General features: G+C 41.8%; 1 long non-coding RNA gene across 9 annotated transcripts in view; it reads left to right on the top strand.

The window, feature by feature from the left end:
• Positions 1-22,238, top strand: part of LOC149854868 (uncharacterized) — a 76,813-nt gene that overhangs the window by 5,535 nt on the left and 49,040 nt on the right. For 4 of the 9 annotated variants that reach the window (XR_016438686.1, XR_016438687.1, XR_016438694.1 and 1 more), the window contains exons 2-3: positions 3,439-3,577; positions 14,081-14,135. This is a non-coding gene — a long non-coding RNA (uncharacterized LOC149854868). Of the gene's footprint in view, positions 1-95; positions 248-289; positions 978-3,438; positions 3,578-14,080; positions 14,136-21,183; positions 21,331-22,238 lie in introns of those variants that run through there. The other 5 variants (XR_016438692.1, XR_016438691.1, XR_016438690.1 and 2 more) reach the window with 3 other exon arrangements.

Genomic DNA, 22,238 nt, shown 5'->3' with positions numbered 1-22,238 from the left:
TTTTGATTATTACTTTTTCATTTATAATTTTGGAAAACCTACCTTGTATACTTTTTAAATACAGTTAAAAACTACCTTCGATTTTTGAATGTCAGGTTTGAGCGCTTTCCAAGGAAACTTAAGAGCAAGAGAAACTGTGAAAGGTCTAGCAAAGGGCCCAACTGGATGCTGTTGAAGTCAGTGGATGAATTCCTATTGAAATCAGTGGAAACAGATTCAGGCCCAGGATCCCCACCACAAAGCAATGGTATGACTTTTTTTCTATCATAAGGCCTGAACCTGAGAAGTATTTTGCACCTTCAGTCTTCTGAAGAAGTGGTCCTCAGCCTTTCACATCCCATGACCCCACCTTACAACACAAAGGTTTTCTGGAACCTCTCTAATGTAGTCATAGAGAAAGGGGAGGAGGCTGTGATCCTTTGATTGAAAAACTGCGCTGGAGTAGCTAGCAGGTTTGCAAGTAAGGGCTGCAAACTCAGGCTCAAGTTTTTATGAAAGCATCCACAATTTTATACCAGGGCAAGGAAATGGTCAACATCTGCTTGTCATACTCATGTGATTAAACTCATGTACCTCAGTGGGCACTACGCCCCTGCATAGAATTAATGGGCATTGCTCTCCTGCGCAGAATTTGGACCTCAGACATCCAAACAGGTATATGGAAATGTTTATGAATGTATGAAAACGTGTACAGAACACGTTGTTTCAAAGATAAACAATTTCACATTGCCTTTAAACAGGCATATCTGCTTCCTTGTTAGCAGAGATGTTGTCCGTAAAGTTTGTTGAAGAGTTTACAGCACCCCACGTGGACTGACAAAAACTGGTATGGACCTGGAATTTGCCCTTACAGTGGAATAAGCTGCAGAAAAGAAGTTGTATTGGGCAGACAAACAAGTCCATTTCAGCCTGTGCAGCCTGGGGATATGAAGCTCCCAGTCTTATTTAAGGCATTATTTGTCCTTTGCAGAGTACAGGTCAGTTAATGATTATGCAAACCTCTTGTCCGGTGCAGTGTCATATGCCTTTCTCAATCAAATAAAGCAAATAGGGACTGTGGTAAAGGCCAAGCATGGCAACAAGAGAGACAAAGAATCAGCTTTTTTTGTCCGTTGCCAGAATGCCTGGCTAGTTTCTGCTTACTAAGGTTTCAGTGCGAGGACAGTGTTTATGTAGGCGAGCCATGTGTGTGCGCCTTTGGGTTGTTCAGCATTGTGGGGGGGGGGGTTTCCAGACATTCCTGCAGTGTGTAGTGAGGCAGATAGCAGGAGTAAAAACCCATCTTCTATTATTTAGGTGAGTTGTGTTTTGTGAGCCTGCCAAATACGACTATATGTCAGGAATTGGTGGCGTTTGAGAAGGTTACTAGTGATTTCCGAGTCCCTGCAGTATAATCAGGTTAAAAAACTTCAAAAAATGCTTTCAAGTCTGAATACCATTTTGGTCATCAGACAGGATTCAGAAAGAATAGCAGCACCCTCAGAGATGAGCTCTAGTGTCCTAAAAAGTTTTGTTTCTTCCTTTCCTGCTTGAAATAGATCTAGTGAGATCAAAAGAACCATTAGCAATCTTGTAACAGGCCTAAAAGTTTGCCTTATAATTTGAATACTTACATCATAAATATTAGTTATGTTAAAGCTATTTTCAGCCTTTCATTTAGTGCTGGTGTAATATTTGAATTTGGTTATCAGCAGGGAAGGAGAGAGTAGAGGTTACAGTTTGCCAGTGTAATGTAATATTTATGCAATTAAGCCTCTGTTAAGTCAGTCATCTTCAAGCTTCTATCTCACTGGGGTCAGGAGGCCTGAATTCCTTGCATGCATTCAGTATATTGGTATAAAATAACAGCTATACATTTGTGTTTTGCAGGTAATATTTTTACTTCCATTTTGTATGCCAGGCAGGAGACATACAAAAGAAAAACTATCATTTCTGACAGCTCAGATTTAAGTGGGCTTCACTGGGAGGAGAGGGGGGGAGGGCAGTGAGTTTCTTTAGCATGTTCCATGGTTGGCTTATAAGGGTTAAACTGGGGAAAAGAAATATTGCAGGTGTTAGTTTTATTGGTGACACATTTTATATGTACTTGTTGTTATTGTTAGCATTAGCTACATTTCTTGTAAAATGCACATAACGTGGGGGAGCAGTGATTGTTATTATCAAATTTTATGAAATATCCCTCTCTCTTTAATTACTAAACTCTATTCAAAACCTTTACCATATTATTCTTATGGCGCCTTCTGTTGTCTGATAACTGGAGTTATACATTTACAATAGTATAATTCAACAATAACACCCCTGAAATCAATGGAGTTGAATCAATATTAGATTTATGTGAGATCAGATGAACTGTGAGATCACAATAAGTTGATCTGAGAACAGAAGTGGCTTCACATTCTGTATCATAAGTTGTTTTTTAATAGAAATAAAGAACAAAAGTACCAGATATAGGCCTATGCTGAGTAATAAATGAAGGATTTGATAATCATCATACTCAACAAAATAATTATACTTTATATACTACTACACATAACCCAGGGAATAATATGACTGATACATAATAAAGGATTATTTTATCATTTTACCTTTGTATTTGATCCATCCGTTTCACTGAGTGTTAAGAATGTTATCTGATTTACTAATGACTTCTATTAACATGTAGGTAGATTAGATATTTTAGCATTAGAATTTCTCCTATTATTTGTGCTCCGTTACTGTAGTCTTTCATGTGTGGAGATAAACATGGACTGTAATTTGTAAAACCACTTTGCAATCTTTTTGGATAAAAACTGTTACAGGATTTATTTGCTCCCGCATTCTTTAAAAACTCTGTTCCACTATCATGAGTTGTTTAAAGTTAGTGCTTAAATATTAGGCTAACTGATCAGAGGTTAACAAAACTGTTCTCTGTGGTATCATTTTTGTCAGAAAAATAATAGCCAAGAATATTCTTGGATTGTCTTCACTTTCCGTAAGACATGCTTTCATCTCCATGTTACTTAGTATTAGGTGGTACTTGACTGAGAAGCAGAACTTTTGAATGCATCCAGAATATGAAGAAAAAATTGGCAAATTTGATAGCTTTACATATTACTGTTCTGCAAAGTGGCTTAACAGCACGGTATAAAAGCCTGAACTGGTCTTGAACAAGTGTTTGTTTTAATTTCTAATATTTTTCCTTTTAGTTTCACTCTTGATGTTCCAGCATTCATCACTTCCTGCATGGCTCTTTACCGCAGGGAAAATGAGGGACTTTTGGGGGCAGTTGTGTTTCCATTACACTATCATAATGCCCCTAAAAATCCTTATTGCTCTTGCAGTATTCTTCTGTGTTACAGGGCCTGGTGTGAACTACTTGAAGATCTAGCTTATAAGTGCAGCTTTAATGCAAAAATCGTTTAAAAAACACTGAGTTTGTTTATCTTATCTTATTTTTAGTTGTGTTTACTGTTGCTTAAAATATAAATGGCAAGATGTGCAACCACCTGTTGATAAACAAATGTCAGAAGTCATAAATCTAAGGAACATGCTGGCACCTGTGCAGTACTTGGGAAAAGGAATAAATTTCACCATAAGAGTGAGTTTTAAAAAGAAGCTTTACTTGTTTTGTAAAACTAATATCATTTGTGTTTAACCTGAGAACTTACCGTGTATGTCTCCAGGATCATTAACCCCATTACACAGAGATTTCTCAGTGATTTAGTACACCTACTCTTGAATTACTTTGCTGTATCTGATCCCACTCAAAATCTGTTGCTGGTAAGAGTGCATATGAAGCAGTGTACAACAGAGCCGCATAGCATGAGTCTTCTATTAAACACACCAAAATTGTGGTCAGATAAAATCACAGGCCTCACATAATCTCAAAATTAATAAATTAAGGGTAAACCCTTAAAAAATTCTTCAAGTACATTAAAAGCCAAAGACCTGTCAGGGAGTCACTTAGGCCTTTGGATAATCAGTGTCAAAGGGATGCCAAAGGATGACAGGACCATTGCTGAGAAACTAAATGCATTTTTTGAATTTGTCTTCACTGTGGAAGATACTAGGGAGACTCCCTCACTAGATCCATTCTTTTATAGGGATGAGTCAGTGGAGCTGACCCAAATTGCATTTTTAGTAGATGAGGTTGTGGAGGAAATTAATAAACTAAACAGTAGCAAATCACCAGGACCTGATGGCATTCACCCTAGAGTCCTGAAGGAGCTCAGATCAGAAATTGCTGAACTCTAAACTGTAGTATGCAACCTATCAGCAAAAACAACCTTGCTACCAGAGGACTGCAGGATTGCCAACATGACTCCCATATTTTAAAAGGGCTCTAAGGGAACTACAGACTAGTAAATCTAATTTCTGTTCCTGGAAAACTAGTAGAAATAATCATTAAAAATATTGTTCAGTACACAGATGAACCTGACTTGCTGGGGGAGGAATCAACATGGTTTTGCCAAAGTGAAATCATACCTCACTGACCAACTAGAGTTTTTTGAGGTTATTGAGGGTGTCAGTAAGCAGATAGATCAGGGTGATGTATGGACTTCCAAAAAAGCCTTTGACAAGGATAGGCTCCTAACAAAGGTAGTCATGAGATTATAGGTAAGGCCCATTTATGGATTAGAAATTGTGTTAAGGATAGAAAACAAAGAGTGAGCATAAATGATCAGTTTTTAGGATGGAAATAAGTAAGTAGCAGGGTCCTCCAGGGATCTATGTTGGGACCAGTGCTGTATTCATAAATGATCTGGAAAAGGGGGTGAGTAGCAAGGTGGTCAGATATGGACATGGCACAAAATTAATCAAAGTAGTAAAGAGCAAGGTAGACTGTCAGGAATTACAGAAGGATCTTGTATTATTGAGCAAATGGGCAACTAAATGGCAGATGAAATTCAGTGTAGACAAGTGTAAAGTGATGCACATGGGAAAAAATAACCCAAGTTATACCTACACTATAATGTACTCTGCATTAGCTGTTACCACACAGGAAAGAGATCTGGGAGTCATTGTGGACAGTTCACTAAAAACATCAGCTCAGTGCTCAGCATGCATCAAAAAGGCAAACAGTATGCTAGGAATTATTAAGAAAGGAACTGTAAATAAAACATAAAGTATCATCATGCCCCTTAATAAATCCATGGTGCATCCACACCTGGAGTACTATGCCCAATTTTGGTTCCCACGTCTCTGAAAGGAGATAGAAGAACTCACTGGCACTGCACAGTAGGTTTGGAAGGAGAGAAGGTACAGAGATGAACAACAAGGATGATTAGTGGCATGGCGGGGCTTTCATATAAGGAGAGACAAAGGAGCTAGGCCTATTCAGTTTAGAAAAGAGATGCTTTAGGGGGACATGATAAGCATTTAGAAAATACTAAATGGTGAAGAAAAAGTAAATAGGGATTTATTATTTACTCTCTCTCACAATACAAGAACTAGGGGTTACAAAATAAAACTAGTAGATAGTTTAAAACTAACAAAAGGAGGTTCTTTTCCACACAGAATATAGTTAAAGTGCTACAAGATGTCAAAACTGCTACTTTAGCCAGATTAAAAAAAGATTGGACAAATGCTTTGAGGAAAAATGCATCAGTAGCTGTTGACCATGAGAGTCAGAGATATAGTCTCTGAATCAGAACGTCCTAAACCTTAAGGCTAGGGACAGATATTACAGATAAACTGGTTTAAGTGATCAGAAACTGGCTTAAACTTGTAACAGAGCAGATGTTCAGTGCACATAAACCAGTTTTAAAATGGCTGCAACCGGTTTGAGATAAACCTGGTTGAATGTAGTATTAGACTTAACTCATTTGGGTCAAACTGTTTTATGCTATTTCTGTCCCAGACCCCTTGCTGGTTTAAGTTAAATCAGAGTCCCCTAGCATCCCAGCATGCTCTCTGGGCTGGGCAGGGCTCTCTGCTCTACAGTAGGGCTGGCCCCTCCCCTCTGCTCCCTGGCCAGAGCTCTGGCGGTCTTGCAGGCACAGCAGGGTCTGTTGGCTTCCCTGTTTACCACCCCCCCCCCTTACTACTCACTGCTTAAGCAGGGATCCCTTCCTCCTCTCTGCCACAGCACAGACCATAGCCAGCATGTGGTATGCTAGCTAATGCTGTATAAGGCTCCAGCAGAGACTGCAGACACAGTAGAGTCTGTCTGGCTTCCCCCTGCCCTTCCCCCCCCCACTGCTCAAGCAGAAAATCCTGCCCCCTCCTCCCGTCTCCCACAGAAGGGACCCCAGCCCCATGGATGCTAGGCATGTGGTATGGTAGCTAATGCTGAGACGTGTCTGTGTGTGTCTCTCTCCAATTTCACTAGGACAGGCAGACAGAACAGTGACTGCTTAGGGCTGTTTAGAGCTAATCAACAGGTCAACCAGTAAACTGTATATGAAGTTTGAAGTAATGGAGAGAGGTCATTGTTTTGCTAATTGGGTGATAATGACTATTATCACTGTCAGCCCTCAGCTGGCCTGCTAGCCTGTCAGTGTGATGCAGACAGTATGACAAAACAGGGAAGGAGCTTGAAAAGCTCCATATCATCAACAGATGCATGCACTGTGCACCCCCCTTGCCTCAGAGTCTAGCCTGGGGCTGGCAATGAGCGGGGAAAAGCCTGGGACCATGCAGGCAGACCTCCCTAATGAGAGTCCTGCCAGCCTGGCTATGCCCCCCTCAGCTCAGCTCCCTGCAGAAGGGAAGGGAGGGCTGCTCTAGTGCCCCCCCCCCCGCTCCCCCCAGCTTCTAGCCTGAGCTACTGCAGGCACGTGCCTGAATTTCCTCAGTTCAGAAAAAAACGTCTGTCCAGTTTCAAACCAGTTCAGCCTAGCCAGGTTAGACTAACCTGCAAAGATTGAATCAATTCAGGCTTAGGCTTTTTGAATGTCTGTCCCTAGCCTAAATGCTGGAGGCTGCAAGTGGGAGAGGAACAGAGGAAAAATCCTGGCCAATCCCTGTTTACTCTCCTTTTCAGCATCCACTTTCTGGCACTGTGTGACACAGGATACTGGGCGAGATGGACCTATGGTCTGACCTAATAAATGCCAGTTTTTATGTTCCTATTGACCTAGGAATGACATCCAAGCGCTTATCTGCTCTATGCTTATGTAATCAAGAGATGGATAGAATGGATAGAACTTCAGCTAATCACTCAGAAAAATGAGAGTTATTTCCTCCCTTTCAAGTGTCCCCGCTTCCCATTATAATTCAGAGAATTTACCTGCACTTACCAGCGCTCTGTGCTCTTTTGGAGACAGGGAGAATTGTGGAAAGTGACATCTCTGTGGTACCACTTCTACCTCATCTTGGAACTTTCTGCTAGGTAGCTATAGAAGAACTTCTACTGGAGTTGTACATCTGGGAAGTGAGGTATATCTCAGCTGCTAGAGGTATAACTGTGCCTCATTTTGAGATACACAAATTCAATAGGTTCCTGGTAAAAGGTTTACCTTCTACACAGTTATACCTTCAGGGTGGCTCCTCTGTTCATCTATGTGAATCCTGTTGATCTCCAAGGTTTTGAGGCCTGTTCCCAAGCCAAGTCTACACCCTACAAAACATTTCATGGCAGACGGTGATTTGCCAAAAAGCCTTCACTTTTTCATTGTGGTTTGAAGAAAGAGGGACTATAGTCTTAAAATCAAAAAAACAAATCTCTCTTTTCACCTGATATTGAAGCACAATATATCCTCAACTTCATATGTGTAAAATTAGAAGTGCAAATTTAGCAGCTGTGACCAGTAGAATGCTATGAATGATTAGTAGTGTATGTATTCTTAAATCAAGATATTGGACAGGGAGGACAAATACTGTATTTACCCAAATCCAAGGTGACCCCGAATACATTAAAATTAAAATGACCCCCCATAATTAGATTCTATTCATGGGAAAATATTTAAATTTGTTATAATTTTCCATGTATAGAATCTAATTATTGGAGAGTTATCTTCAATTTGTCTCCCCCACCATTGTTTCAGTTGGAAAAGCAGTGGCAGAGGGGCAGGTGGTGAGAAGGTGTAGGGGCCAGTAGGGGGAAAGGGAGCGGGGAGGCACTGGGGACAGGCAGTGAGAGGGCAGGCAGTGAGGCGGCAGTGGGGAGGCAGGTAGTGGGAAGACAGGCAGATAGTTGGGTCAAGTAGTTTGACCTCTGCCCCTTTTCCTCCTACACCCTGCCCACTACCACTTGTCCACCCCTACCATTTGTCATCACTGACGCCTGCCTCATCTTGTGCCTCCCATCCTCCCTCCCTGCCACAGACTCTGTTCCACCTGCCCCTCCCCCTCCACTTATACTTCCTCCAGTGTCACAGGCTTTATCCCTGCTCCAGCCTGGTTCATGAAGCACATGCTTGGGAGGCCTGGGAGCAGCTCTGGTGGCATAGCAGCTTGGGCCCATGGTGAGCTGCTCTGCCAGCACCACTGCTATTGGGTTGGGCTGGAACCAGAGCAAGCACATGCTCCATGACCTAGGTTGGAACAGGGACAGAGCCGGTGGTACTGGAGCAAGGGTAAATGAATGGGGATGGGGGTGATGGGACAGGAGATGCAGGAGAAGAGGGACAGGAGGCCTAAGGCTATGGAGAGGGCAGATGGCAGGGGCATAGGCTGCAGGGAGGCAGGCAGCAGCTGTGGTTCCAGCTCTGACCCCAGATTGGGGTTGGAGCTGGGGTTGGGATGGAGCTGGAGCCAGATCAGCTGCCTGCCCTCCTACAACCTCATACTTGATTCCAAAAGTATAGGTCGGGTCAGCAACCCCCGGCATGTGTGCCGAGCACGGCATGCAAGGCCATTTTGCTTGGCTAGACCAGGCTCTAAGCAGCTGCTGCCAGCCACGGAGCCCAGGCTGCTCCCAGCAGGCAGCTGGGAGGCTGCAAGCCCTGCTGCAAGCAGCGCAGGATCCGTGGGCCGGCTGTAGCCGGGAGGCTGCAAACAGCTGCTCTGGGCTCTGGCATGTTGGCACTCCGGCACCTTCTAAGATAGACATTGTGGTTTTTTTAGCACTCCGGCCAAAAAATGTTGCCTACCCCTGCTATAGGTCATATGAGAGGGCTAAAGGTCTTGTGATATGAACTACAAACATCATGACTAGGGTGTAACCTGAGGCCCATACAGGGTTTAAAACTGTAAGGTTGTAGATCCTTAATTAACTTACTAGTATTATTAATGAAGTTCCAGTCATTTGGGAGTGTGTTCAGCAAGCCTGTTTCTGCTGAGTAGAATACTTGGCTAAAAAATCTGTTTCAAACTGAGACTATATTCCAGAGTATGTGGGAACATACACTGTTTGGAGAATACTAGACTAACAGTGAATGGCAGGGAGGTGAGGGGGTGGTATTCTGAGAGCCATCTAACTCTGTATTTCTTTGCCATGGCAGACAACTGTGTCAACTGAATGAGCTGTTAATCATTTGGTTTTGTATGTTTTAAAAATCTTTTTGGATGATCTTTGTCACAATCATATGTAAAATGTTGGATTTTATTATTAAAATGGAGCTGCTTTCATACTCATTCTGTATTGTAATGTTAAGTTAGGATTTATGTAAGTCTTTTAAAAAAATTTAAGTAAGTGACCTCTTCTGCTTCATTAAAACCACAGTAAATAAAATCTCACACATACCAGACAATTCTTATATGGATATATACACATGCCCACACTCCAAACTGTATGCAAGTCTTTAAAAAATGCTTCATAGAATTGCCTCCAGAGATGTATAAATTTTTCCCTGTTTCTATAATGGAAGCACGTACATGCTCAGAGGAGGTAATAAAATAATTCCTAAACTTTAGTCAGGTAACGCAGAGTTGGTTGCAAGCCACACTTTGGTGGTGCTTTAAGTGACATAGAATTCTGCCGACTTTTTGGCTATATATCAGATCTTAAATTAACTGTCATACAAGTATGTGCATTTATTTACACATTTTTTCCATCATAAGTGTTAGAAAATGAGAGTTAAGTATGTGGTCTGAGATGTGTATTTTAAACAGTTAAGTCAAGAGTATGGGTCAAATGTATAATGTTCTAATCAATTAAAGAATTAGAGTTTACAACAATGAATAATTTCTGCAATGGGCACATATTTTAAGGCAGTGGTGCTCAACCTTCTGGTCCTACAGGTCAGATAAGTGGCATGGGGTCAGCACGTGGAATTAGTTTGCAAGTATATGCATGTAGCTAAGCACAAGTCCTGGAAAAGCAAGGGGAGGGGGCAGGTGAAGAACCTATATTTTAGCTCTAATAACTGAGTGGTTAGGGCAGTAGGGACCAACCCTTTTAGGCAGGTGTGCCACAAATTAGCCCTATAGTCTCACTGGGTATGTCTACAAATACAATTAATTTGAAGCAATAAACTCTGGAGCAGTTTGAGCCAGAGTAAACTACTCCCAGGTGCCGCATTTACACTTGTGCCCAGGACAGCAGCAATTTGAGCTGGGGTAGAGCAGTTTATGCCAGGACCACTCCAGCCCTGCTCTGCTCTGCTCTGGTTGGTGGCAGAGGGGCTGGCTGGGGCAAAAGGGTGCTAAAAGTACAGACCCATGTGGCTAGGCAGCAGGCAGAAGTTTGGCCTGCTGGTGCCTGGGCTAGCCAGGTGCAATTTATGCTCACAGTCAGCACCTGCACCTGTGTTTAATAGCATTCAATTACTCCACCATAAGCAGCAGAGTCTCCCAGTGCTTGAAGAAAGGTGTTTGTACCAAAAAACTTGAAAGAACTTTTTTCTAACTATTTAGTTGGCCTAATAAAAGATATCACATCTACCCAAAGACCCTTGTCTACCGTAAGGTAGTACTATGTCCTAATACCAGAGCACATGTAGATGGTAATACTCCACAGCTAATTAGTCTACTCCATAGTAAAGTTCATGTGTAGACATGGCCCTCGAGTACCACTCTGATATCCTATCCCTTCCTGATCTGCTGCTATGCTTTCTGCTTCTTGCCTAGTGCTTCCTGCATGAACTGCTATTCATCTTTCTACTCTGTCTGCTACTGTGCTGCCTGTCCTCTCCCCCGTCTGCCATGTCATGAACAGAGGCTGCCTGTGCCACTTGTACCACAGATTGGCCATCCCCTGGGTTAGGGCACTTGTCCTAGAAACCAGAGACCTCATTGCTCTGTGGGTGTTTGAACCTTAGTCTTGCTGACCTCTCAGCACCAGTATTGAATAGCAACACCACAGGTTAGGCCCTCTAGAATGTTCTCTAGCACTCTCTTTAAGGTTGAGCCGGTGTCCTTAATAGTCATTGCATACATGGACGGAGAACATTGTACCATCTACCCCACTAGGAAAACGGGTCCAGGCTAGAACCCAATGACTATAAAATGCAAGGTGCTGTGGTCATTGGTGATGCGTAGGGGGTGGATGTGCACCCCCTGAGATCATCCATGCACCCCCTGGAAGCACCAGCTGTTTTGCCACTGGCTCAGCAATTGGCCACTGGGAGACACCCTCCCCTGGTTGATGATTGGCCGTTGGGGGGTCCCCCCCAGTCGGCAATCTGGTGCCCCCCCCAGACTCGGGAGGCACCAGTCGCCAATGGCTGTGGTTCAGCTTCAAGACGAGGGCTGTGGAAGGAACTAGGTAATACCTGACTTGTGGCCTGGGAAATGCTGCAGAAGTCAAGAGAGATAAATTCAAAAACTTTTTGGACAAGAGAGGCCTAGAACCTGTCTCCTGCTTCCTTAGCAAGTGTCCTAACCACTCAGTTATTGGGGTTAATACATAGGAAAGTCCTCCCCACCTACTTCATCAGTCATGTGATTTTGGCCAGCTATGTTTTCATGTCTTAGATGCAGGTACCCATCCAGAATGGATACACCTACCTAGTTGTGGAGCAATCCAGCCAGTGTGTAACTCATTAGCATGCTTGGTCTATACTTGCAGGCTTAGGCATCCACAGGGCAGGAGAGATAAGGATGTAAGATAGAATTTCAAACTGTGCATATAAGTAATAAAAACATCATTTACATGGCTAAAAAACTGCACTTGGATGCACAAAGGGGGTGCATCCAAATGAACAAGAAACTGCATTTCTCCAGGACAAACAGCAGAAGCACATAGTTCTGCCGCTGCTGCTTGTGCCTGGGGAATGCCCCTGCACGTGCACTCTGGCACACAGCAAATTGCCCTGGGTGAGGTAGGTGAAGCTGGGGCCAGCACCTGGGTTGGGGCCAGCACCTGGGTTGGCCCCAGCAGCCTTACCTGGGATCCTGGGGGCCTCATGGGGCTGCAGCAGTGGTGATACAGGCATGCAGAGCCTGGCCAGCAGCCAGAACATGACTCTGGCTGGCCAGACTCCACCGTCAGGTGGTACATGCTGCAGCCATGTGTACTGCCCCGCTTTTTTTGGCACATTTTTTAGGTACTGGGATTTCCTGGTATCTAATTCTGGCTCTGTGCTGCAAATATGCAGCACAGAGAACCTTTTTACGTGCACTGCATGTGTTTTGTGGTGCCTCAGAAGCCTCTGAGATACCACAAAAGGCAAGTTTGCACTCATCTGGGGGCACCCAGGGAAATCAAATTCTGTCCCAGGTGACATCTTTAAACTAGAATTTCCACAGTGCAAAAGTTATGAAATATTTATTATTTGCCAATAAATGATAAATATAGATATATTTTCATTCTTTCCCAAAATGTGAGGAGCTTTACAGAAAGGTTACAGGTCTCTTCCTCTATCGTATATATAATTTTTGATATTTCAGGCAGCTATATAAAAACACAAATCCTGAAATCCTAAATTTAATGAAATACAAAAAAAAATTGTTTATTCAATGCATTATCAGAATTATTTTAAGTTTTATGTATAACTATCAAATTATTTAAAAAATTACCACTAATACAAATTTTGATTTCTGTTTAAAAATATGTATTTTTTCATATATTATATTTATGGGACTTCGGGTGCATGCGGTCTAGTTCACTGAATAAAGTCAGTAACAGTTCTGCCTCATGGTTGTGAGCCAAATATTAGTTGTCATCCCGCCACTAGAATGATGCTGGATATAGGGTCATGAAACAGTAGACCCTGAACCAAAAAGAGGTATACAGAAAGTGGTGGAGGGGGTTGGTTTGTACAGACATGCTCTAGGACCATCATAGAGCCTGTGTGCTGTAAATAAGGTTGCAGAGAGACTGTGCTGGTGTTCCCTGCAGCATGTGGCCCCAAGTAAGGCAAAGGATACAGCACAGCTTCCAAGATGTATAGCCACTGACTGTGGATTTTGCGGGTAGGTGCTTTGGCCCTACCTCTGGCCATACTGATGTCCACTACCTCACCTTGAATTATGGGGCACTGGTCTAAGTCCACCTCCCTTGTGCAGCCATGTAACATTCTTCTGTTACCTAGTGGTACCAGTTCGTAAAAGCTCAGTTTCTGGGGAAAGTTTTTAATATAACAGAGATCTAACATGTATTGAGTAAAACCAAAATGACTGTAGCTTGTGGGTGCTGAGCACCTGCTAATTTTTTCTAGTAGTGCTCCAGCCCCGGAGCACACACGGAGTTGGCACCACGAGGTACTGAGGTTGTTTAGATTATCTTTTCTTTAACAGAAGTTGTTATAGAGTTACAGAAGCAGAAAACATCAAAAAATCAATACCATAAGTACTTGAATACATGCATACTTCTGGACCATAACCAAAGTTTTTGCTATAGCCTTGTTGTCACCATTTCCCATACTCCAGTGTATACTTTAGCACCCTTTCCAATGAAAGGAATCTATCTCTAACTACTACGTTTGTTTCATCCATGTATAGTATGAATTTTACCTCTCCCCCACCTGGTATCTTTACTCCACTTGTGACCTTGTCATTTCTTATTCTTGGTGCTAATGGTTCCATGCCACACAAATTGTAGTAGCGACAGGGGGCACCTTTGTCTCATCCCTGTATGGATTTTAAAGGTCCCGCTTAGATGCTCATTAACTGGAACTTGAATCTCTGCTTCTCTATACAATAATCTAATCCAACATATACATTTCTCTGGGAACCCAATTTTCCTCGCATCTTTAATATGTAATCATGATCCACTCTGTCCTATGCTTTTTCTAAATCTATGTTTGCTATAACTGTATTTGTTTTCCTCTCTCAGATGTGGGACAGTGTATCTCTGATTACTCTGGCTGCTTTGGAGATCCTTCTACCTGGTATGTGCATACTTAGTCTTCATGTATTATCTTCTGGAGGTTTTTCCTCACCCTCAAAGCCACTGTCTTGGCCATTAATTTATAATCCATAGTGAGGAGTGTAATAGGTCTCCAGTTTTTCAAGAGTTCCTTCTCCCCTTTCTTGAACAGTAAGATCACAATGGCTCTAGTAAAATCCTTCCCTGCCTCTCTCCCCTGCCATTTCCTCACAGACTTTTACTATATCCTTTCCTACACATGTCCAAAACTTCCCATAAAATTCCATAGGCAGTCTGACTTCTGGTGATTTCCTTCTTCTGAAGGTTTTTAAGCACTCTTTTCTTTAAACTTATCTTTTCTTTCATCTTCTTTGCTTCCTCCTCTACTTTCTCTTCAATTTCTTCCAGCAAATCCTTCATCTTCTTTCTATGAATTTCCCTCTTCTTTTATACCTTTTCATAAAATTTTTTCTTTGCCTCTTTCTATTTTTTCCACCCAGGTACCACCCTCTTTGTGCACCACTTTTAGCTTTCCTTTCGCCATCTTCACTCTAGCTGAAAAGTATCGGGACCACTCTTCGTTTTCTGCCACACAGGGTGCTTGTACTAAAAACATTTTTCTCTCACCTTTCTTTTAAGCCATCTTTTGATCTCTTGCCTTGTTTCTTCTAGTTCTTCTCATACCTGTCTTCCTTCTGTGGCTTCCTCTAGCAGCTCCTGCCTCTTCTTCTGCAGCTCTCTCAGCTTTGCTCTTTTCTCTGTGGTTCTTCAGCCATCCGTCCTGAAAAACTCTTCTGTCCTCTTTCTCACCATCGTCCACCATTCCCAGGTAATCTTAAAATATTTCTTCACTGTTGTTCACTCCTCATACTGTCTCAGTACACTTGACGTATCTTCTTATCTTGTAACAGTCATCCATTTAACTTCCACACGCCTCTTCCTCTTATGGGGCTCTGACCAAGATTCAGTTCTGCCTTCAGCATCTGGTAATTCTAAATAGGCATTTTTACATATGTAAGTGCCTCAGCGCTGGGCACTTTTCAAAGCGCCTGGTGCTGCGATGCTTGCAGTTGTGTAAGTGGCTAAATGAGCATCAGCGCTGAGAAAATGGCAGTGAACTAAAATTCCTCAGAGGTGCTTTAGCTCAAAAGCGCGCTGCCGCTATTTATTGCTCACTGACACGCATTTTCCTACTTATACAACTGCACACAGCACAGCACAATTCCCCTCATCTCGCATGTGGAGCAGACTCAATTAATCTGCTCCGAAACAGCGGATCTCTGCCATGTTGCAGGAAAAAGGTATGTGTATAAATGCCCTAAATGCCACAATGGCAGTTTATTTTTTCTTTATCTCTGTTTCTTTTGATACCAAGGCAAAGTCAGTTTGTGACTGTTTCCTTCCCTGGGGTCTGTTCTAGTGAAATCTTTCTCTCCTGCCCATACATCTTTTAGTGCCACTTCTTTTATTATATTTCTCAATAGTCTGGATGAACTGTATAAAGTTCCATCTCCTGCCCCTGTTCTGTTATACAGTTGAAGTCCCCCACTATTATCCACAGCCTGCCCCCGACCACGTAAACTGCTAGCTTCCTAAGCATAGATTTTCCCCCGTCCTACTCTGACGGTGCCTATACATTGAAAATTTCTAATTGTTTCCCTGGCTGATGGTATCATTCGTTGTAGTCTTCCACTGATGATGTCTTCCACTTATTTACTCTCAACTCTGGATTCTTGAAAAGTATTGCTACTCCTGCCACTTTGTTCTCATTTGTCCCTGACCACCAAGATGATCCCCATCTCCACCTTTTCTCAAAGCATTTATAAACCCTCTCCTCTGGTATACCACATAGGAAGATTATGTCTGACCTTATTTGTTCCAACCCTGGTTCACTCTCTTCCCATCTTTTTGTGTTAAAACACTCCTGACATTGACTGATGTCTGCAATTCCTCAGTTACAGAAACTCTGCCCCCCACTTCTCCATTTCTCCCTCCTGCAGGGTCTCTTCCACCATTTCCATCTTGCTCTCACCCCTCTCTTCTCCCTTGCTGCCCCTTCTGATTCTCGCTGTTCCTTGTGGGAACTGACCTTGTCTGCAAAAGCCATTGGACACCTGTGGTGCAAGTAGCCTCCCCACCTCTACAGGTAATGTATTTTAGTGGGTCCTGGTGCTCTGTTACCCTGTACCTCTTCCCTTCATACTTGAAGCACATTGTATAAGGGCAATGTGCAGACAAGTGCCCCCCCCTTTCCACATTTGCTACACTGTTTGGATTGCCCATGATACATCATAAAACTCCAATGTGCCCCCAGCTGAATTACATCACTCCAGCTAGGCGACACTCATTTGCTTGTAACACTATTAATGCCCTCCATGACCCCGTCCAAATACCATATTTGTCCTTCACTTTCTTCACACTCATTACTCTTTGAACATGCAATTCCAACCATCTTTCTATGTCTTCTTCCACTAATAAATCCATATACATTTGTACTATAATCACTCGTTCCCTTGTCTTTTCTCCTGCCATAAACCTTATCCCTCTTAGTTCCTCCCTCCCACATTCCTCTGCATATTTCTTTTAAAAAAACCCATACCCATCTCTGTTTCAGTAAGTGATTTGCCAAGGTTTTCTGTTTAGAAAAGCAGTTAAGCTAGTCAGGTTCTCCAGCAGTATATCCAGTATACAAACATTCCCTTTTCCAAAAAGTCATATCTGTTTAGGACTGATACAGTCTTTGTTCCATTGGTGACTAATACTACGTTATATGCAGTTTCTGATCCTTTCTTCAATCTGTTGTGTTTTCTGTGTCTTCCTACCATGCCACTCCCAGTGCACTGGAATTTCATCATGTTCCCACTGTCCTCTGTCTCTTGCCCAACATACCTTTGCCTGCTGCTCCCACTGTGTTGCTTACTTTCCTTTGCTCCTGGGTTTTCTCTGGCATCATCGCTCTCATCACCCCCTGCTTTGCTGGTACTGCTGCCATCATTGTTGCTTCTGCTGTTGTTCCCATCATCACCTTCTTTCATACCCTCTTCTAGACCTTTGTCCACTGTCTGTCTCCAGACCTTCATTTCTGCTCTTCAACTCTTTTTCTACCTTATGCTTAGTTGCTGCCCCTGCCATTGTTTTGAGCTTTGGGTCTCCCATCCTTCATTCTTTACACCCCTATACTCTGTCAATCTTTTTCTCTTCCTTTATGACATTGATCAAGGCCTTCAATTCTAATGGGACCATACCACAAGTATAGGTTAGTGCAATCTATCTACATAAGCTACATGGTAGTGCCCATTAAGTGCAGTCCTCCTCACCACTGATTCTTTTCAAGTCATGGTGAGCTACAACATTGCATATCCAGAATCTTTCTGTGCACTCTTTCTCAGACTGGCACATGTGATTAGTGTGGCCCCACCCTCCACAAGGTAAAGCCAGACTAGGTTGCCCTGCTCCTCATCTGCACATAAACTTTTGGAGCATTTCAGGACTTGTGACAAGAACACCCAGTTCCGGTCATGATTGGGGGCTAATTAGTACATGGATTCTTTGTGGGGGACATTTGGAATATATATACGTACTGAGCAGTGCTGACCTCTGGGGTCACCATGGAGGGTGGGGGCACACTAATAATTTGTCCCAGGCTGTGAGAGGGTGCAGCAGGGATTCTGGGTGAACTGTATGAAGTGTTGTAGCTCACCATAGCTTGGAATGTTGTTGAGTCTAGTGAGGCCCAGTCCAGTGAACTATATGGTAAATCATGAGTCTTTTGGCTTTGGACTAATACCATACATACTTTATACTTATATAAGATTTTGTTTTAAGGGCCAAATCAGTCCTGAATTAAGTTCCAAATTTTGACTGAGCACTGGAAGTATCCTTCTTCTGATACCCATCGGTCTGGGGCTTCAGATACTCCCCAAATTTATGGCAGGCATCCTATGTGCAAGACCCAAGCCCAAAGACCTTGGGGTTTGGATGCCTGTTAGTCCTGGCTGCTCCTAACCAAAAGACTAAGGAGCAAGCCATGGGAAAAGCAAGAACTCAGCCCCCCATTACCACAATCCTGTGCAGTCAAATTTCCTGCATTTGGGGAATTTTACAGTAGTCAGTCTGCCTGGAGTGCAAGGGGCAGATTTCATCCTATAACTAAACTTGATTGGCTGAGAGAATCATGAGATCTTCTCTACCAAGTCCTTGTTGATCATGGGATCTCCCTTGCCAGGTTAAAAAAAAGTTGATGCTAGACAGATGTAAGTACCAAAGCACTGCTCAAAATTGTGTTTATGAAACACACGTGCTAAAAGTTAAAGCAGTTTCAAGATTAGTAGCATGCACTAATTCTGGATGAACTAAGCCTATGGCTACTGTATGCAAATTGCTACAACCATGTTTAATTTCAAGTTTGTTGTTTTCACATTTGCTCCTCACTTCCATGTGCTCAGGGAGAGCAGGGTCTGACAGTAAAGTGACAGGGAAGGGGCTGCCAGGGGAAAAAGTTAGAGGGAAGTAGAGGAAAGAGCTGATCTCCCAGATTTATTTTCCCTGCTGCAGCAGTGAGAGGGTGACAAATACAAGGCAAACCAATAATTAGGTTCTATACCCGGAAAATTGTAACAAATTTATAAATTTTCCATAAATAGAATCTAATTATTGGGGGGGTCGTCTTATAATCAGGGTCTTCTTCTATTTCATTAAATAAAGTAATACTCCATTAATAAAGGGTCACTCCCACACTCATCAATCAGACCAAACTGTGAAACATTAAATATGTCTAAATAGGTTTTACTTTGTTTTGTTTAAATTTGAAACATGTATAAACACATCCCCAGCCTTACACGTTCACTGCCAAGATTCTTGCTGAAGTGGATTTTTGCTGTCATGCTATATACAACTGCAAACAGAGTTTTTGAATAGCAGTGCTGACACAACCTTAATTATGGATGGATGAAGCTCTACCAATGTGCAACATGTATATACACACAGTTAAGGAAATATATGGAATTGCTATAAAATAACAAAGATAATTTAAAGGAAAAGTATGTTCATTTCAGAATCAAACATTTACCAACATGGGGTGATTCATAGTAAAGATCTACATTATCTGCACTTCATGCTTAAACTAAAACTTAAGATCATTCCATGAGATGAATTAAATGAACAAGTTATTTTGGATTATTGCTTTATTTATTGTGCTGAGGAATTATTTATATTGAAATATTTGTAATAGGTGACCTTATCCATTAGTTGGACTGCAACAGATATAATATTAACAGACATTTTAATGGCTCCTCAGAATTCTTCTCCACAGTGACCTCATCTACATGTGCGGTGGACTATGCAGTTCTTACTGCTCAGTCATTTAGTACTAAATGACTGTGCAGTACTAAAGTGACTAAATGAGTCGGTGCAGGTACTAAAATGTCTGTGCAGTAACTGGTGTTACTGCACAGTACCATCGCCACACTTTTTCCCTGACACTACTGTGCAGTAGCAACAAGCTACTGCTCAGTAGCTCATTACTACTGCACAGTAGCATTGCTGCACGATTAGTGCCTGGCAACGCTACTGCACCATAGCATCTCATGTAGATGCACCCAGTGATTCATTAATGGCTTGTATTTTGTTAGTTTTGTAGACAAGCCTCTTAAAATGATAGGCAGCAATTTCCTTCTTGTATCTTTCCAAGGACAAACTGTATATTACATATTCTTTTGAAAACAGAAAGCTACAGTTTTATTGTTAATTGTTGTCTCAGGCATTCAGATACCACAATGATGAGCACAATATTGATATCTAAATAGTTTATACACTTGAGCTGGCAGAAGAGGCAACTGTTTGTGTCCAGGGTAGCTTCAGACAGTGACTTGTGTCAGAGGTTACATCTGTGGTAGAGTTCAGACTGAGATTTACAGGCCCCAAACTCTTAAGAACTCTTATAAAAGCAGCTGCTCTTGAAGAAATATCTTCAAAATTGTGCCAAAATGGTTTTGTTTTTGTAAGATTTTTGTTAAATTAGACTCAAATAACAAAATAGATCCCCTTCTTTTTCTACAGCAGACACCCCAAGAACAATAGTGTTAGGTTCAGCTCCACATGCTAGAACTGGAATGCATGACACTGAGGAGTTTAGACTTGAGGTCTGGACACTGTGTGCCTTGTCCTGGTCACCAAGGCCAGATTAATGCATAGGCAAACTAGGCACATGCCTAAGGCCCTACGTGAAGAAAGGGCCCAAAATAAGTTGTGCTTATTTTACATGTTATAATTATTGAGTGAAAAAAGTAGGGGCCCATGAGTTTGCCTAGGGCCACTAAAGGATTAATCGAGTCTGACCAATCACAGGATAGTGCAAAACCCTTTCATTTGTACCAAACAAGTGGAGCAGTTACTTGCCCTCACAAGGTGATTTCAGGGAGAATTTCATCTGGTTTGTCAGTCAGGTCAGCACAGGGCAAATCACCATCTGCCCTTACCCATCACACCTTCCTGGACCTGCTCTGCTCCTTTATTAACTTTGGCCGGTTGTGTGGTAAATAAACAGAAAATTCTAAGAAGTCCAAAAAAACAAGTGTCTCTCTTTCAAGATCTTGAATGCATGACTGCCAAAAAAGAAGACTGAGCCACGGCTGCAATGTCCTGATAGCCGTGCCTCCTGATAACACCCAAGTTTGGGTTGGGCAAGAGGGAAAATTTTACCATCTGCTCAGTAACAGATGGCACTACTTCTTTTGCTGTACTTCTTTTGAGTTCTACTCCTTTCATTCACATGTAGTTTAGGCACAGCCCCCATAAATATAAATCCACCTTTCTCTCTTTTTAATAACCAAGAATAAATTATGGACCATGTTTTCTGTCTATTCTAATTAAGGTACAATATGACCTTTACCTATAGCTATAAATGAGCTTGGTTTTGCCAACACGTTTTCAGTTATCGCTACTCCCCACTGTATGCTAGGCAATGGGAAGATGCCATGTTATGATTTTAATTTCATTTAACTCATTAAGAGAAATTGTTTTATCAGTTTGATTAACTTTGACCTGGCCACAATTAACCATCTCTTTTTCAGCTTTTGACTAGATCAACAGGCTGAAGTGACCACTTCATACTTGCCATCTAGGCTCCCTCCTCCCCTTCCTCCCACGCAATTTGCTTCTGGATGCATTGCAGGTGTTGTTCATCTATGAAGTCCCCTAACTGGCTTGGCAGTAAATAAGTGAGATGGAGAACTGTTTTATTGTAATTTATTGCAACTGCAATGAATGTTATAGAACATGTATTTAATTGGATTTTAGCGTTATTGCTTGTACGTGGTAGTGCTGATTTTAAGAGGAAATAATTAATTTTCCATTCCTATAAAGAACAAATAGTAATAATCCCTAGTGACTGAAAACGTGACTGGAATTTTGATAGTATCTTGTTTAAAAAGATGTATTACAAATAATTTATGTGACTATTGGCAGAAAGTAGTCATAGGTGTCCTACAGAATTTTAAGAATTATATTTAAAAATATTTACATATCTGTCTAAGGTTATTACCTTATCATAATACATTATTCCCCCAAGTAGTCTAAGTGTTGCCTTAAATGGCATAAAAATCTGGAAAGTTAGTAATATTACCTGAATGGTACTAGTTACTAATTTATGTTTTAGATAGACATAAGTGATGCCATTTTATCATGATTTTAATGGGTAAGAGTAGTGGCTCTCTTTTGCAGTTTCCAGTTCTCCCTGACACATCACGTTGCTAAAAAAATATGGAGCTATTTAGCTGTCCATTTTAAAACAGTGCAGGGCTCCTCATTCCACCTATTCCTATCAATTCATGCTGAAAATATTTATTACTTTTGTTGGGTATATAGATGATAACAATAAAGTTTTGCAAAATGAGTGCAGGCAATCTGTTTCAGATTAGTTTCTTCAATTGCCCCTCTAGTTCTTCCATCTTAATTACAGTTTTCTTCTAAAATTAAAATTTGTGAAGTGCAGTTTAGCAAACCACAGTGTCAGTGTTCTATTTTATATGCTTTCAAAAGTGCTGCAAAATATTGCTTCAGTGCCTTTTTTCTTTTGTACTGGGTATATGAATGTGACTTTACTAAGGGCCCCAAGTAACATAACAGA

This window comes from Crocodylus siamensis, chromosome 12 (assembly GCF_052110815.1).
Source record: "Crocodylus siamensis isolate JL-2025a chromosome 12, ASM5211081v1, whole genome shotgun sequence".
Lineage (NCBI taxonomy): Eukaryota > Metazoa > Chordata > Crocodylia > Crocodylidae > Crocodylus > Crocodylus siamensis.
This window is presented reverse-complemented; position numbering and strand designations above follow the sequence as displayed.